The sequence below is a fragment of the Sycon ciliatum genome, chromosome 1, assembly GCF_964019385.1.
Source record: "Sycon ciliatum chromosome 1, ocSycCili1.1, whole genome shotgun sequence".
Lineage (NCBI taxonomy): Eukaryota > Metazoa > Porifera > Calcarea > Leucosolenida > Sycettidae > Sycon > Sycon ciliatum.
The window spans coordinates 52,536,573-52,553,406 of NC_088643.1; the positions used below are offsets into that span (position 1 = coordinate 52,536,573).

The 16,834-nt window shown below is 49.9% G+C and overlaps 1 long non-coding RNA gene across 1 annotated transcript; it reads left to right on the forward strand.

The window, feature by feature from the left end:
• Nucleotides 1-6,164: 6,164 nt before the first annotated feature.
• Nucleotides 6,165-10,302, forward strand: LOC135830997 (uncharacterized). The gene is made up of 3 exons (XR_010556141.1): nt 6,165-6,591; nt 6,775-7,903; nt 9,298-10,302. It is a non-coding gene; the product is annotated as an uncharacterized LOC135830997 (long non-coding RNA).
• The last annotated feature ends 6,532 nt before the right edge of the window (nt 10,303-16,834 follow it).

The following is a 16,834-nucleotide window of genomic DNA, read 5'->3' on the forward strand; positions in this document are numbered from 1 at the left end:
CGTAATGTCTGTGTCAGAGTTGGGCAAAGTCGATCAGATCTGTGAGCGGTGTGCTATACACACCTCCTACGTGACACTTGACACAATCATCATCATACTTTACAGTTTACACTATATGCATTAGCACCTGTATTCCTATAACTGTAGTCATGTTATGTAGACCCTTACTGGAGTATGCTGTCCCTGTTTGGCTGTTCGCCATGTCGTCTACGCAATCCTGCACGTTGGACCGACTGCAAGCTACTGGCTCCTGCCCGATCCTACCTGATGACGTGATGTGTAAGACCCGACAGTTCCCTACTTGGACAACATCCAAGAATGTTCTGAATCATATGCGTAACTGGGAATCGCTCCAATGGCGTCGTCAAATTCTTTCTCTAGTTTATTTTCATCATGCAGCCTCTGTGGTGTGTCCAGGCATGACAGCCGCGTATAGCGTAGTATCATCAGCATACACAGCAATGGAGACGCTGGCAGGAAGCTGATCTACGGCGTCGTTTACATGTACATGTATGTATATCAGAAACAATGTGGGCCCTAGGATGCTGCCCTGAAGGACACCTGACCGGATGGTAGAGAGGGGTGGAGGTCTGTCCCCCAACAACAGCTTGCAGCCTCCGGTCCTGGAGGTATGATGTTAACCAGGCCAGCAGTGGCCCACCAAGGCCATAGCTTCGGAGCTTGCAGATGAGCCAAGGGTGTGAAACCCGGTCAAACGCGCCTGCTATGTCTATGGCGAGGGTCTGAATGATTCCGCCCTAAAGTGCTGGTGGTTAAAGCCCATTCGTGCTGGAGTGACGCTAGGAGGTCAGCTGTTCCGAACAAACAGTACGTAACTGGTTGGCAGACAGGGTGCTATTGCTGTTGAGATGGTTGATGAGCTGCTGGTTGACTATTCTTTCCATCACCTTGGATACTATGCTGCGCAACGAGACTGGTCGATAATTACGGACATCGCCGCGGCCCTTGGCTTTGCGCTTGTGGATGGGAACCACGTTGGCTACCTTCCAGGTTGAGAGCTCAGACGCGCACTCCTTTAGGACGCGGCAGGAAATGGAGTCTGGCCCGGACGCTTTGAATACTTCAAGACACCGGAGCTGCTTGAGCACTGCTGATTCCCGGAAACGGATTTGGCTCAGGATGGCATCAGTGCGCAGTGAGAAAGGCGTATCTTCAGTGAGATCGTTTTCTGGGACACATATACAGCTAACTATGCTAATGCAACCTACGGAATTCCATCACCTTGCAGTTAGTCGTCTCCATATCACTCTCCCCAAGCCCTACCTGTCCCAGGACTGCTCTTTCAATCAAATGAGCCCCGGGGCTCGATAGGCATATTGCCTTTGTATTGGGTCATTTTTGTAATAGAGAGGTTAAGATACACGTTATTTCTGACGTGACGTGAAAGTTCAGCTCAAGGTATTTGGCTTTAATTATTAGAGAGGTTAAGATGCACGTTATTTCTGATGTGACACAAAAGTTCAGCTCGCGTGATTTGGCTCGCGCGTCGAAAAACAACGCGAGTGACCTGCAGCTCACGTCGAAATTTGGAGTTTTACGCCAAATTTGACGTGAAATTGCTCGTCACATCGGAAATAACGTGCAGACGCGAGCAATGCGTTCAACAGGCTGAACCGCAGTGTGTGCTTGCACAACATCCGTCTGCCATCACCAACACTTACCGGCATCCCTCACGGCTGTTTGTCGATGGGTAGTGTCTTCTTTCTGAGGAGGGCACCATCCAGGGAGACCCGATGGCAATGCCCATGTATGCCATTGGGCTCCTCCCACTCATGCAGAAGGCGGCGAGCAGCTCAGCGGCACAGCACATCTGGTTTGCGGAGGATTCCACAGCAGCAGGCCGTATGCGTACGCCGCGTGTATGGTGGAACACGCTCGAGGAGGAGGGCCACAAGTACGGATACGTCATCAATGGTGCCACGTCCACTCTCCTGGTGAAACCACAGTTTGTCAAAACCGCGGAGGAAGTATTCCATGGGACTACCGTCGCAATCATGCAAGATGGTTGCCGTCACCTGGATGCGGGACTGGGCACTACTGCTTTCTGCAAGCAGTCTGTTGCAGTGAAGGTCACGGAATGGCCCATGGGTGAAGGAACTGCAAGTCCTCACCAGGTACGCCCAATCGCATCCACAAGCAGCGTACACGGCGTTCACGCAAGGGCTGAAGGGCAGGTGGACATTCCTCGCTCGCACCATGCCAGAAGCGACGGAGAATTTCCAGCCACTGGAGGAGATTATCCCCGGCGAGTTTATCCCGGCGCTCACAGGACACCCCACTCCTGATCAGCCCACCCGCACTCTTCCCGCTCTGCCTTGTCGCCTAGGGACATGGGTCTAATCAACCTGTGCGATCTCGCCAGCCAGTTTGATGACTCCAGGACCATCACGCAGCCATTGGTGGAGCGGATCATCACGCAAAACACCGACCTAGGCGACGTTCACCACACCATGAAGGCAGAGAAGGCGAAGGTGCGCAGGATCCACTCCGTAAGGGAGAAGGAGACCCTGGTCGCTGTGGAAGTGAGCATCGCTTCGGACTTAAAGCGGTCCAGGGAGCTGGCGGCGGAAAAGGGTGCCTCGTCGTGGCTGACATGCAAACCACAGAAGATGTTTGGCTTCATGCTATCCAAGGGCGCATTTCACGATGCGGTTTCATTGCGATATGGCTGGCCTCTGAAGCGGTTGCCCTCTGTTTGCAGCTGTGGTAAATCATTCACCGTGGCCCATGCTCTCTCCTGCTCAACCGGCGGCTACCCTAGCCTCCGCCACAACGAGGTACGCGACCTCACAGCATCCATCATGACGGAAGTTGCGCACCAAGCTGTGGTGGAACCACTGCTAGAGCCGCTGACAGGTGAGAGGATGACGCTACGGTCGGCTTCAACTGAAGCCACCGCCCTGGCGGTGCCAGTACTAGGCAGTAGAGTCTGGGGAGGGAGGTACGAGTGTTCGTACTTTGATGTCCGGGTTTTCAACCCCCACGCCCCCACCAACGCCAAGTTTGCCGGCCTTGCCCGCTGTGTACAAGCGACATGAGCAGGAGAAGCATCGCCGCTACGAGGAACGGATCACCAACGTCGAGCACGCCTCCTTCTCACCAGTTGTCCTGTCCTGCACTGGAGGGTATGGCAAAGCTGCGACAGCACTCTATGCTCGGCTGGCATCGATGCTCGCCCACAAAAAGCAGGAGCCGTACTCTGCCACAATCTCCTACCGATCCGATGTAAGCTCAGCTTCGCCCTCATCCAAGTCAGCCTTTGGGTCATCTTAATAAAGTTATTATTATCCGTGCTGCTGTTGCCAGTCTGCGAGGCCATCGGCACTGAGTGCCCTCAAATGCAAACGACTCGGCCCGATTTGCGGTTGCCATGAGCAGTTAAACCCGTCCAAGACTCAGTTTGTCCTGCTCAGGCGACCGGGCACGGAGCTGCCACCTGGCACCGCAGTCAACTGCCGGGGCACTTCCATAGTCCCATCTGCTTACGGTCGGTACCTAGGAATACTGGTTGACGAACATCTGTCTTTCTCAACCCAAGTGGATGCAGTATGTGCAAATGTCAATAGGAAGGTCGGAGCATTTGTCCATGCAAAGCAGAATATCAGCATTTTTGGCAAACGACTTTTCTATTTATCGATCATTCAGTCCACATTTGAGTTTGGCAGCACTGCATATATTCATTGCTTATCACAAGCCCTATATGACAAGCTTCTTACTGCCAGCCGCGTAGCATTAAAGAGAATATTTTCGTTGGATAGAATGACTCCCACCACTCTTCTATACAGTCATACTAACTTGTACGCCCTTGAGAAACGCCTCAACTTCAAAACCTATGTGTTTGTTTACCGCTGCCTGAATGGACTTGCTAGTCCTCTTCTGCGAGACCGCTTTACCTTGCGCGCCCATGGTGCTCGCACTGCAGCCACCACCCGTGGCCAAGTCTCTGCTGCTCTTGTTCTGCCCCCCGCTAACACCCGATATGGCTTTAGTGCAATTTCTTATTTGGGCGCTGCCAGGTGGAATACACTTCCACCGGCTTGCCGCATGTCTAGTTCACCAGCTGAATTTCGCTCATCCATCAAATTATACCTAGGGTTCCCTGTAAAAAGGCGCTGACGCCTGTTGGGAATTCCCTAGTAAAAGAAGAATAAATAATAATAATAATTTCGAGTCAATTTCGAGTCCTGGTGGTGACAGTCAATTTTTTCTTCAGACTTTTCCCGTTTGTCTCTTTCCCTCAAACCAGTTAATATTTTATGACTTGGGGCTCCCTGCGTGCTAGTTTGTACGTGAAGTGTGTGGGTTACAGTGAGGGCTGCGTCCCACCCGCCTGTGTGGATTCACAGGAAGTGTGAGTTACGAAGTCTGAAGAAAATGTTGAAGGGCCTCTGCTGGGATGACGACTACACCATAGGTCAGTGGTTAGAGCATCGCTGGCTACAAGCGAGGGTCCCTGGTTCGAGTCCTGGTGGTGACAGTCAATTTTTTCTTCAGACTTTTCCCGTTTGTCTCTTTCCCTCAAACCAGTTAATATTTTATGACTTGGGGCTCCCTGCGTGCTAGTTTGTACGTGAAGTGTGTGGGTTACAGTGAGGGCTGCGTCCCACCCGCCTGTGTGGATTCACAGGAAGTGTGAGTTACGAAGTCTGAAGAAAATGTTGAAGGGCCTCTGCTGGGATGACGACTACACCATAGGTCAGTGGTTAGAGCATCGCTGGCTACAAGCGAGGGTCCCTGGTTCGAGTCCTGGTGGTGACAGTCAATTTTTTCTTCAGACTTTTCCCGTTTGTCTCTTTCCCTCAAACCAGTTAATATTTTATGACTTGGGGCTCCCTGCGTGCTAGTTTGTACGTGAAGTGTGTGGGTTACAGTGAGGGCTGCGTCCCACCCGCCTGTGTGGATTCACAGGAAGTGTGAGTTACGAAGTCTGAAGAAAATGTTGAAGGGCCTCTGCTGGGATGACGACTACACCATAGGTCAGTGTTAATTAGAGCATCGCTGGCTACAAGCGAGGGTCCCTGGTTCGAGTCCTGGTGGTGACAGTCAATTTTTTCTTCAGACTTTTCCCGTTTGTCTCTTTCCCTCAAACCAGTTAATATTTTATGACTTGGGGCTCCCTGCGTGCTAGTTTGTACGTGAAGTGTGTGGGTTACAGTGAGGGCTGCGTCCCACCCGCCTGTGTGGATTCACAGGAAGTGTGAGTTACGAAGTCTGAAGAAAATGTTGAAGGGCCTCTGCTGGGATGACGACTACACCATAGGTCAGTGGTTAGAGCATCGCTGGCTACAAGCGAGGGTCCCTGGTTCGAGTCCTGGTGGTGACAGTCAATTTTTTCTTCAGACTTTTCCCGTTTGTCTCTTTCCCTCAAACCAGTTAATATTTTATGACTTGGGGCTCCCTGCGTGCTAGTTTGTACGTGAAGTGTGTGGGTTACAGTGAGGGCTGCGTCCCACCCGCCTGTGTGGATTCACAGGAAGTGTGAGTTACGAAGTCTGAAGAAAATGTTGAAGGGCCTCTGCTGGGATGACGACTACACCATAGGTCAGTGGTTAGAGCATCGCTGGCTACAAGCGAGGGTCCCTGGTTCGAGTCCTGGTGGTGACAGTCAATTTTTTCTTCAGACTTTTCCCGTTTGTCTCTTTCCCTCAAACCAGTTAATAATAATAATAATAATAATAATAAGCAGCATTGGCCTCCCGAGGCTCCATACTAGACTGTTTTCACAACCATTTTGCTCGTTTTTTCTTCCTGTGCTTGTTGAGGTTGCGCTTGTAAATTAATACTAATTGTGCTGATTTTGCCCGTACAAGGCTGTGTCATACCGAGAAATAATGTGCGTCTTCACCTCTCGATTTGGCTTGTGCGGTGAAAAACAACGCGAGTGACCTGCAGCTCACATCGAAATTTGGAGTTTTACTCCAAATTTGACGTGAAATTGGGCGTCACGCCAGAAATAACGTGCACCTCTCTCTCTCTCCGTCCCCCTAGGCCCTCCCCCGATATAATAACTCGGAGATGAGGCCCGCGATCTTGACCGCACATGCCATCATGACATGATGGCATATGCGCATAATTATATAATCCGCATATATTTAGAAAAGCGATCCTGTCAGCTTTTCTATTATTGTGTTCACATCAGGGAGTCGTATAGACCCGGGAGGCGACACGAGGCCTTCCGGGCCGACTATGATTGACTCGCGGCACTTTCTCCCACTTTTCCCTCAGATATCCCCGGTGCGTGCCCTGAGTTATAAACCAACTACTCCGCGTACTTATGCCATGGGATCCGGGAGTGCACTCCTTGACTCGTGCAGGATCGATACTGATATTACTAGTATTAGTAGTAAGTGATAGGATCGTGGGAAATCGTAGCTCGAAAAGAAGAAGAAGAATGAACTACTTTTCCAAGTAATTAGTTGCATTTGATGATCGTGATGGAGGCAGAGAGTGCTGCTGATCGCGATCCAGATCCGGGTCAAGAATCACCTCCTGATCCTAAGGAAACCTCAGCTGACGTAGATCTACGTTCTCTTCGCGTGAACGCTCAGTCTGTATTGGCTTGGGCCACAGGTATGGTTTGAATTCTAATTTTCTATGTTATTATATTTTTCAATTTGTCTTGAAACTTTCAACCTTGCTACTTAGCGGCTTCTGATCTGGTGCGCGTACTGCATAAAAGTTGCGAATAATCATGAATTGGAAGAAATACTTGTGGGTTGATAGAGTGCAGTACTTGTTCAATGGTTTCTACAGAGCGTTCCGAATCCCAGCCGCTAAAGACCCACAGAAGGCAAGAAGCTTGCGTTGCATAGCTGCTGTCCCGCCTGACTGCATAGAAAGAAGACTCGTTTATGGTTGTTCTATTATTTTATTATTTATTCTTCTTTTACTAGGGAATTCCCAACAGGCGTCAGCGCCTTTTTACAGGGAACCCTAGGTATAATTTGATGGATGAGCGAAATTCAGCTGGTGAACTAGACATGCGGCAAGCCGGTGGAAGTGTATTCCACCTGGCAGCGCCCAAATAAGAAATTGCACTAAAGCCATATCGGGTGTTAGCGGGGGGCAGAACAAGAGCAGCAGAGACTTGGCCACGGGTGATGGCTGCAGTGCGAGCACCATGGGCGCGCAAGGTAAAGCGGTCTCGCAGAAGAGGACTAGCAAGTCCATTCAGGCAGCGGTAAACAAATACATAGGTTTTGAAGTTGAGGCGTTTCTCAAGGGCGTACAAGTTAGTATGACTGTATAGAAGAGTGGTGGGAGTCATTCTATCCAACGAAAATATTCTCTTTAATGCTACGCGGCTGGCAGTAAGAAGCTTGTCATATAGGGTTTGTGATAAGCAATGAATATATGCAGTGCTGCCAAACTCAAATGTGGACTGAATGATCGATAAATAGAAAAGTCGTTTGCCAAAAATGCTGATATTCTGCTTTGCATGGACAAATGCTCCGACCTTCCTATTGACAGTTGCACATACTGCATCCACTTGGGTTGAGAAAGACAGATGTTCGTCAACCAGTATTCCTAAGTACCGAGCGTAAGCAGATGGGGCTATGGAAGTGCCCCGGCAGTTGACTGCGGTGCCAGGTGGCAGCTCCTTGCCCGGTCGCCTGAGCAGGACAAACTGAGTCTTGGACGGGTTCAACACCAGTCCCTTCTGATCTAGGTAGCGATCCAGAGCGGCAAGGTCAGCACTCAGCTGTTCTACAGCCGCTGCTGACGTCCATCAGCTCTGTCCTGCTCCCAGCTGCAGATAGGCCTGGATTTCAATGAGTCGTGTCCCAACTCCGGTGTGAACGATTTCCCGACGTCAATACGAAGTGGGGTCAAGTCATGGGTGTTGCAAGGAAGCTGTCACAAGATGATCCGGTATTGAACGGTAGGTTTTGTAAAGCTGCTCTAACATTTGGATACTATAAATTATAACATTAAATTATTGCATTCACGAAGCCATGCCCAAGACGTGCGACATAGCGTGCGTTCATGTGTATGTGTGTGCGTGCGTGTGTATATTGTGTGCGTGTGTGCGCGCTTGTGTATGTCGTAAAATCCCGCCAGAGCACCCCTACCTCCGCAACCATTCGAGTAGATCCATTTGTGGAGGGGCGGATGGGCGAGTGCTGTTTGCCGCATTCAGTACTACATGAAAAAGTACTCACCCTAAGAAAACTGTGCGTGCGTCTCGTACACCCAACAAAAGTCAAGAGCTGGGAGTCGTACAAACCCATCAAAACCCTAGGGTGTGTGCGATCTCTGGTCAAGAGGATGGGAACTATTGCATACATTTCCAACCAGGTCGTAGACGCAGTACAGTACGACCTCACACTTCACATAGTCATACGAGGATACAACTCTATTGATAGATAAGATAACGTGCTTGTAGATCTCTGCCATGCCAAAGTTGCATTCAGTAGAGGTAGTAGTCTCTGTCAAACGTGTTTGCCATTGGCTCACGGCACTTGTAGCAGCTGATCGGACAATGCAAATGGACTCCCAGTCCACATTAGCTGGTTCTTGATATGCCTTCGAAAATATACCACGGCACGCACTTTCCACTGTTGTTACATAGGGCCGGACGTGTGTTGTCCTGAGCTTGCCACGATACTTTCCGATCTGTCCATCTCCTCTCTTTGTTAAGTTGGAGTTATTTGAAGAGCTGATGGCTGGTAACTTGCTGGTCAGCTGGTAGGAATACGTTTGCAAGTGTTGCTGCTGATTTGTACATTGAATTGCCGGAGTGACGTGGCCTTGAGTAGTCTTCCCCAGCAATGAAATGAAGAGTAGCATGCGTATTGAATTCTCTTGTTGCCGGTTCATCGGTCCCTCTCCATGACACCGGACTAGACTGAATTACTGGCGTCCCTTCATCGGCCTGCTTTTCGCCTCGAACTTCACGAGTTTTGAAATCTGGACCCAACATAATAAAAGTGGGACTCAATTGCGCAGTTCAGATGATAAATTGATGCAATAAGGGGTCATCGCAAAAGTGATTAGTCATCCCTGAAAAAACATCATTCATTTCGTACTCGGACCTCCTCTCCACCCTCCGAAATGAATGGACGACGAAAATCGCATGCAAGTACATGTGTATGCATAGCGTCAGTCGACTGAGATTTTAGCTCCCCCCCCCCTGGAACGATTTTCGTTTCAGGGACGACCAAAAACTTGTGTGACCACTGACTTTCTTTCTCTGTTATCAAGCAGTATGCATTATTTGTAACAGTAATTACTTGTCTGTGTCATGTGGATGCATTGTCTTATTTCCTTTTTCAGGCTACAGCACAACCAAGAGAACGAAATGTACGTCGCAATCAAGCTATGTCGTTGCCATCTTCTATGTGCCATGCGTTACCTGATGTGCCAGCCTGCTATGTCGGATGCCGCTAACCATGCATCGACTAGGCGCCAGGCGCGAACTGATGGTGGTGGTGGTGAGAAGGAGAGCTCTGTGCCAGAATAACTTTGCAGTTTAGAGAGCGTGTCTGGGCAGGCGTGTATTTACCCCCATATTGCCAGGTGTGTATTTACCACCATATGAACCAACCATACGTGCAGTTGCAGTGGAGTCTTCAACTTCATTCTCCCGAGTCAAGCTCCTTGTGAAGACATCTAAGAAGAAGATTGCCTGATGAGTCCAGCCGGGACGAGAAGTACGTCGCAATCAAGCTATGTTGTTGCTGTGTCATCTGCTATGCGCCATACGCTGCCTGATGTACCAGCCTGCTATGTCGGACACCACTCACCCTGCATCGACTAGGCGCCAGACGCGAACTGATGATGGTGGTGGTGGCGGGAAGGAGAGCTCTGTGCCAGAATAACTTTTCAGTTTAGAGAGCGTGTGTAGGCAGGTGTGTATTTACCGCCGTATGAATCAACCACAGTACGATCAGCTGACGTTATAACTTATAAGGATGATCTCGTGCAGCGATATTATGATATTTTTTAAGTCTTTTCTAAGGACTCTCCACTGCAGCGTTTTCTTTCCACTCGGTTCTCTTCTTTTCATCGCTCAGCTTGCACTTGCAATGCTTATACATACTGATCAATCCCGTTCAATTTTCCGTACATTTTTCTCAAAAGCCATAGCGCGGACGAAGTAGTGATTTTCCGTACAAATATGGAAAATACGGAAGGTTGATAGCACTGTGTTGAGGCAGCTATTGTTGACTTTATTTGGAATTAATTCTGTTGTATTTGCACACATTCCTGAGTGCATTGTATTACTATTAGCATCCAATGTGTGTTATCTGTGCGAGCTTCTAACCTTGTGAACATTCACCGAAGGTTCTGTTGGTGGCGCACAAGATCTTCCGGGATGGCTCTTGCGGGCTCTCAGCCCTGCGTTCACTGCATAAAACTTGGCAGAACAGTTCAAGTTTCAATTTAGGCCATTTCCTCACTCTGTGACTCCCAATATTTCACATGTGCAATGATTATAAGTATTGTAGATCACTGGGACAGCGCCACTTTGTTAGCCGATGTTAGTCCTGAAGAAAAATTGACTTCATTGCCCTAAAGGTGAGAAGAAATTGGGACTATTTGTGAAGGAAAACTTTGGAAAATGTAATTTCGAATAAAAGTCATTTCGTTTATCTGGATAGGTCCAATATTTCACAAATGTGCAATATAAGTATTGTAGATCACTGAGACAGGGCAATTTGGTCTGTCGAAGTTAGTCACGAGGAAAAAAATTACTTCATTGCCCTAAAGGTGAGAACAAATTGGCACTATTTGTGAAGGAAAACTTTGGAAAATGTAATTTCGAATATAAGTCATTTCGTTTATCTGGATAGGTCCAATATTTCACAAATGTGCAATATAAGTATTGTAGATCACTGGGACAGGGCAACTTGGTCTGTCGAAGTTAGTCACGAGGAAAAAAATTACTTCATTGCCCTAAAGGTGAGAAAATATTGAGGCAATTTGTAAAGAAAGGATTACCTCATCTTAGGAGGTGGTCAAAGTGCCTCAGAGTTCGAGTGGCAGTGCAAAGCCAGTGAGTAAGCCAGTGAACAAGACCCTTTATTAGTGAACTCCTCAGTGTAGTATCCCTGGCCCTACTTATAACCAACTCTTGTCCCACCGGTTACTCCTAAGTGCTTCTCCCAGCAACCACTTTAATACTTTGAAGTAGGACTACTAGACAACCCTGCCTGCAGACCGGTACGGCATGACCTGTATACATGTTGCACACATTCATGCTGTACTACATTACATTGATTCCTATAGCCCGTTCCTCATCACTAACTCTTTTGATTACTAGTTCTAAGATATCTTCCGCTTCTCTTCTTCCGCCAGATGTCTTCCCAGAATCCATGTCCTAGCTCGCACACAGTCAAATGGCGTTTCCAACCGCTGTCCTCTTAGTAACCTTCACGCCCAATTACCCTGCCTGCCATTCACATTTGTTTCCTTCATACTGTTAGATTGCATTCCTGTTACCTAATGGTTGCTCGCTACTTAGGTCCATTCTTCCTCCTACCTATTCCTTTCACGTTATCTCCTTGTACGTCTTCTCCTTGCACTACTATTTCTCCCCTTGCCATGTATATGCTGTCTATGCTATATAAGCCCTATCTGCTCTACCAGAGATCAGTTTTAGTTTAGAGCAGAACAGAACAGAGTCCCTCCTGGCAGATTGAGCCGGAGCAGTTATATTCCGTTCAGTGTCCCTCCAGGCAGATTGAGCCGGAGCAGTTGTAAACATAACTTCAGGCAGATTGAGCCGGAGAATATAATATTAGTCAGTCTTCTTGTGTGTGTGCCTCCATCCGACTACTCGGCTACCCACTACACTGGTGGCAGCGGTGGTTTAAAGTAACAGTTTATTTAGATTTGAACCCATCGATAGTTCACTCTTCCACTTATTCATCCTGCTCCGACTATGGCTCAACCCGCCGCTGCACCTGCCGCCGCCGCCGCTCCAGCACCCGTTCCCGCACGCCACGTGCATAATTGGGCCACACCGGCGAAGTATGCAGGTCGCCTGGAAGATAACTGGGCAGCCTGGTATGCCCAGTTCCAGCAGGTTTCCGCGGTCAACCAGTGGACACCGGCGGAGCAGAGCCAGTTTCTAGGCCTGTCGCTTATGGGCGACGCACAATTATATTACCAAAGTCTACCGCAGGCGGTTCGTGCGGGCCAAATTGCTCCGCTCGCCCAAGCTCTCGCCGACCGGTTTGCCCCTGCACAGCGCGCGGAGCTGCACCGCGCAGCGCTGAAAGCCAGCCGCCAAGGAAAGGGCCAAACATTGAGTGCCTTCTGCGAGGAAGTAAGGTCGACCACCAGTCGCGCATACCCGAACATGGCTGGGGCAGATAGGGACCTGCTCGCCCGGGATCAGTTTTTAGACGGCCTAGACTCCCGGGCAACCCGCATCCGGGTAAAGGAACTGCACCCTGCTACTTTGGATGCCGCACTTCAGGGAGCACTACACCAACAGGCCATAATGCATGCCGAAGCACCGGAGTCTACCCCGCTTCCCGTCTGTGGCCTGTCGGACGCCAAACAGATGGATCATATCGCCAAAGCGCTCGAAGACATCGGCGCCCGACTGGCCCGCCTGGAACGAGCGGACGCCGCCACACCGGATCAACCACGGCGCACATCTCAACACGGTACTCCGAGGAAACGAGGCGACTGTTACAATTGTGGACGCATGGGCCACTTCGCCTCTGAGTGCCGCCAACCGCGCCAATGGCAGGGAAACCAGCGTTCACAGCGGTCCTGAGTCCGTCGGCTGTGAATACTTTGCTATGGACTCACCATCCGGTTAGTTTACCTTTAGGAGCTTATCTGCTCATCCTCTTTCTCGTTCTACTTGGGCTTTCCCCTGCTTTGGATGTTGTCCGCCGTCTAGCTATGTTGGGATGTGTGTTGGTCCTGATTCTTGCGGTTATCTATCTCCTGTGCCTGACACCGCCATTTAATGTTCTCAAATCCCGAGTTACTACATTCCTTTCACGCTCCTCAGCACGCCGTCCCTTCACAGTCCCGATCACCATTCAGTCCATTCCATTTAATGCCCTCCTAGATACCGGATCTGCGGTTACCTTAGTCAGTACGAATGCTTGGTCACGTATACCTACGCATACACCTTTGCAAAAAGACACTTTACCGGATCTTGTTACGGTTGATGGGTCATCTGTCTGTGTGCATGGATCTACATGTTTGTCATTCGATATTGATGGTCGTCACCTGTCTCATAATGTTCTCGTGGGGGATGTTCAGCCTGATGTTTTGCTGGGGATTGATTTTCTTCGAACGCATGGCTGCATCCTCAATCCCGCTGATAATTCTCTCCAGTTTCCCTCCATCTCTCCACCTCCTGCTGAGCCCTACGATGTAAATGCAGAAGGAACTCGAGTATGTCATGTCCAACTCGCCCAGCCCGTCGCTATACCACCGCTCAGCCAGGTACTCCTGCCTGGCAAGCTCCAATTCTCTCCAGGTCCAGGGGCCTTTCTCTTAGAGGCATCGGGTAAGTTGCCTGAACGATATGATCTCCTATGTCAGGATGCTGCCATCCAGCTGCCGGCCGTGTCTGACGCATCTCCTGCTACTATCGCTTACCCTGTTTTCAACTTCTCCAGCGAGCCGATCACTCTTCCTCTGGGTCTGCGCATTGGCTCCGTTACGCCATGTGTGCCTGTCGACGACCTGGATTCCCCTCAGACCTGCGCCGCTACTACCCTTGCCGACGATCAACCAACTCCGCCAACTTCACTGTTCGACCTCAGCCACCTGGATAACACTGAGTGCAGTTCCGTTAAAAACCTGCTGAGTGAGTATGCTGACTGCGTTTCCAACGGCCCATTCGACACTGGCCATACTGATGTTTACACACACACCATCGATACTGCCGGATCAGCTCCTGTCCGACTAGCCCCGCGTCGCCTTCCCATCCACCAGCAACAAGAGGTTCGTGAACACATTGATAAGCTGCGCGACCATGACATTATTCGTCCGTCTACCAGTCCGTGGTCTGCACCAATCGTAGTTGTTCGAAAGCCGGACAAGTCCATCCGCCTATGTGTTGACTACCGTAAGCTAAACAATGTTACAGTGAAAGATGCGTTTCCTATGCCGCGGATCGACGATGCCATTGATACAATGACCGGCGCTCGTTACTTCACAACCATTGATCTTGCGTCCGGTTATTGGCAGGTTGGTATGGATAAGTCTGCACGGCGTAAGTCTGCCTTTGTAACGCCCTTTGGCTTTTACGAGTGGACATGCATGCCCTTTGGTCTTTGCAATGCGCCTGCTACTTTCCAGCGCCTGATGAATACTGTTCTCGGTGATCTTGTCCCGTCTATTTGCCTTGTCTATTTGGATGATATCATAGTTTTCTCCAGGACGTTCGAGGAACACCTCGAGCGATTACGCTTGGTTCTCAACCGTCTCCGTGATGCCCACCTCAAGGTCAAGCCGTCTAAATGCTCTCTAGTCAAATCATCTGTTGGCTATCTTGGCCATGTGTTCTCGGCTGATGGTGTTCGACCTGATCTCGCCAAAATCAATGCTGTCGCTACCTGGAAGCAACCTACCTCAATCACCGGGGTACGCCAGTTCCTCGGTTTTGCATCCTACTACAGGAGATTCATCCAAGACTTCGCTAAAATTGCGACGCCTCTGCATGCGCTGACAAAGAAACACTCAACGTTCTCCTGGCCACCCGCGGCACAGACTGCCTTCGATCAACTCCGCCAACACCTCATCTCAGCACCCGTCCTTGTCTATCCTGATGCCAGTACGCCCTTCATTCTGGATACAGACGCTAGTGATCATGCCATTGGCGGTGTCCTTTCGCAAATCGACCCAGATGGTGCAGAACACCCCATTGCCTATGCCAGCAAGACATTATCGTCAGGTCAGCGTAACTACACCACTACTAAACGTGAGTTGCTCGCAGTGGTTGAGTTTACACACTACTTCCGTCACTACCTACTTGGTGCCAAGTTCCTGCTTCGAACCGACCATAAAGCCTTGCTGTGGTTGTCATCCTTCAAGAACCCTGATGGCATCGTCGCCCGTTGGGTTGAACGTCTCTCGGCTTTCGACTATGACGTCCAGCATCGACCTGGTTCGCAGCACACAAATGCTGATGGCTTGTCCAGGATATGTGCATGTGTGTTGTCCTCGTCTCGTAAGTGCATGTGTGTCCCGCCGCCTGCTGCTGTGCGTACATGCGGTGTCTCTCTGTCAACAGGACCACCCACAGTTGTCTCTCCGCCAATGTCGGCTACAGTACAGTCCCCATCCTGGCTGCCTAACAACAACAGCAACTCTGTATTATGTGATGATCAACGAGCTGATCCCACCATCGCCAAAGTCATTACCTGGGTAACTGCAAAGGAACGTCCCGCCAAAGGATCCCCCGAACTCGCTACAGCTAGTCCTGACTTACATCATCTATGGTCACAATTTGATCGTCTACTCATCATCAATGATCTACTCTACAGACGGTATGAGTCCAGTGATGGAGCCACGTCCAATGTCCAACTACTCGTCCCCGCCTCACAACGCTTAACAGTCATGGAAGCCCTCCACAACGCCGTGGGCTCAGACCATTTAGGTATCAGTCGCACTGTGGACAGAGCTCGTCACCGTTTCTATTGGCCTCATATGACATCCGATATTGAGCGCTGGATTCGTGCCTGCCCAGACTGTCAAAAACGGAAAGGTCCCCACCGCAAGCCCAAAGCGCCCATGCACTCTCAGCCGTCATCCTATCCCAACCAGCGCATCGCTATAGACATCATGGGTCCGCTTCCAATTACGGATCGTGGCAACCGGTATGTCTTAGTTATCATGGATTACTTTTCCAAGTGGGTGGAAATTTTTCCTATGCCAAACATGCTTGCATCCACCGTTGCTCGATTACTCTTTGACGGTTGGATATGTCGCTACGGTGCCCCTGCTGCCCTGCATTCCGATCAAGGTCCACAATTCGAGAGCAATCTGTTTAAAGATTTGTGTCGCATGATGGATGTTACCAAAACTCGAACCACTGCATACCACCCTCAAAGTGATGGCATGGTGGAAAGATTCAACCGCACACTCGAAGCCATGATTGCCACATCTATCTCCGACCACCGCGACTGGGACCTCCACCTCCAACATACAGCGTTAGCTTATCGCACCAGTGTTCATGCATCAACAGGTTACACTCCGTTCCTCATCCAATTCGGACATGAAGCTGTTCTCCCACTCGACTTGGTCTATGGTCGACCCCGTGATACTCCACCGTCCTCCTATCATGAGTATGTTCAGTCCCGACACACCATTACCACGAATGCTTTTACGCGTGCTCGTCAACATGGAATCACTGCCCACCGCCTGCAGAAGAAACAGTATGATGGTACGTCTCGCCCTTCACCCAGGTTTCAGAAATCCGACCTAGTGCTTCTCCACTCCCCTGTTGTCCCCACGCATTCGTCACCGAAGTTCCACAAGTTCTGGACTGGTCCGTACATCATTACAAGTGTGATTGATGAAGTGACAGTACGTATTCGGAAACAAGATACCGCCTCTCGCACTGCTATTGTGGTCCACGTCAACCGACTAAAACCATATGTTCAACTACGAGCACCGCCTCCGTCTCCCGTATCCTATGATGCTGATGTCCACATTGATCCCGCTGTTGTCCCTCCACCAGCTGCTCCTCCTCCTCCTATTGCTCAAGCCCATCCGTACAACCTACGAAATCGCCTACATATTCAGCCGCCTAACCGATACTAAGTCTAAGTATACATCACGAGGACGTGATGAAAAATAGGTAGGGAGGGTGTAGTATCCCTGGCCCTAC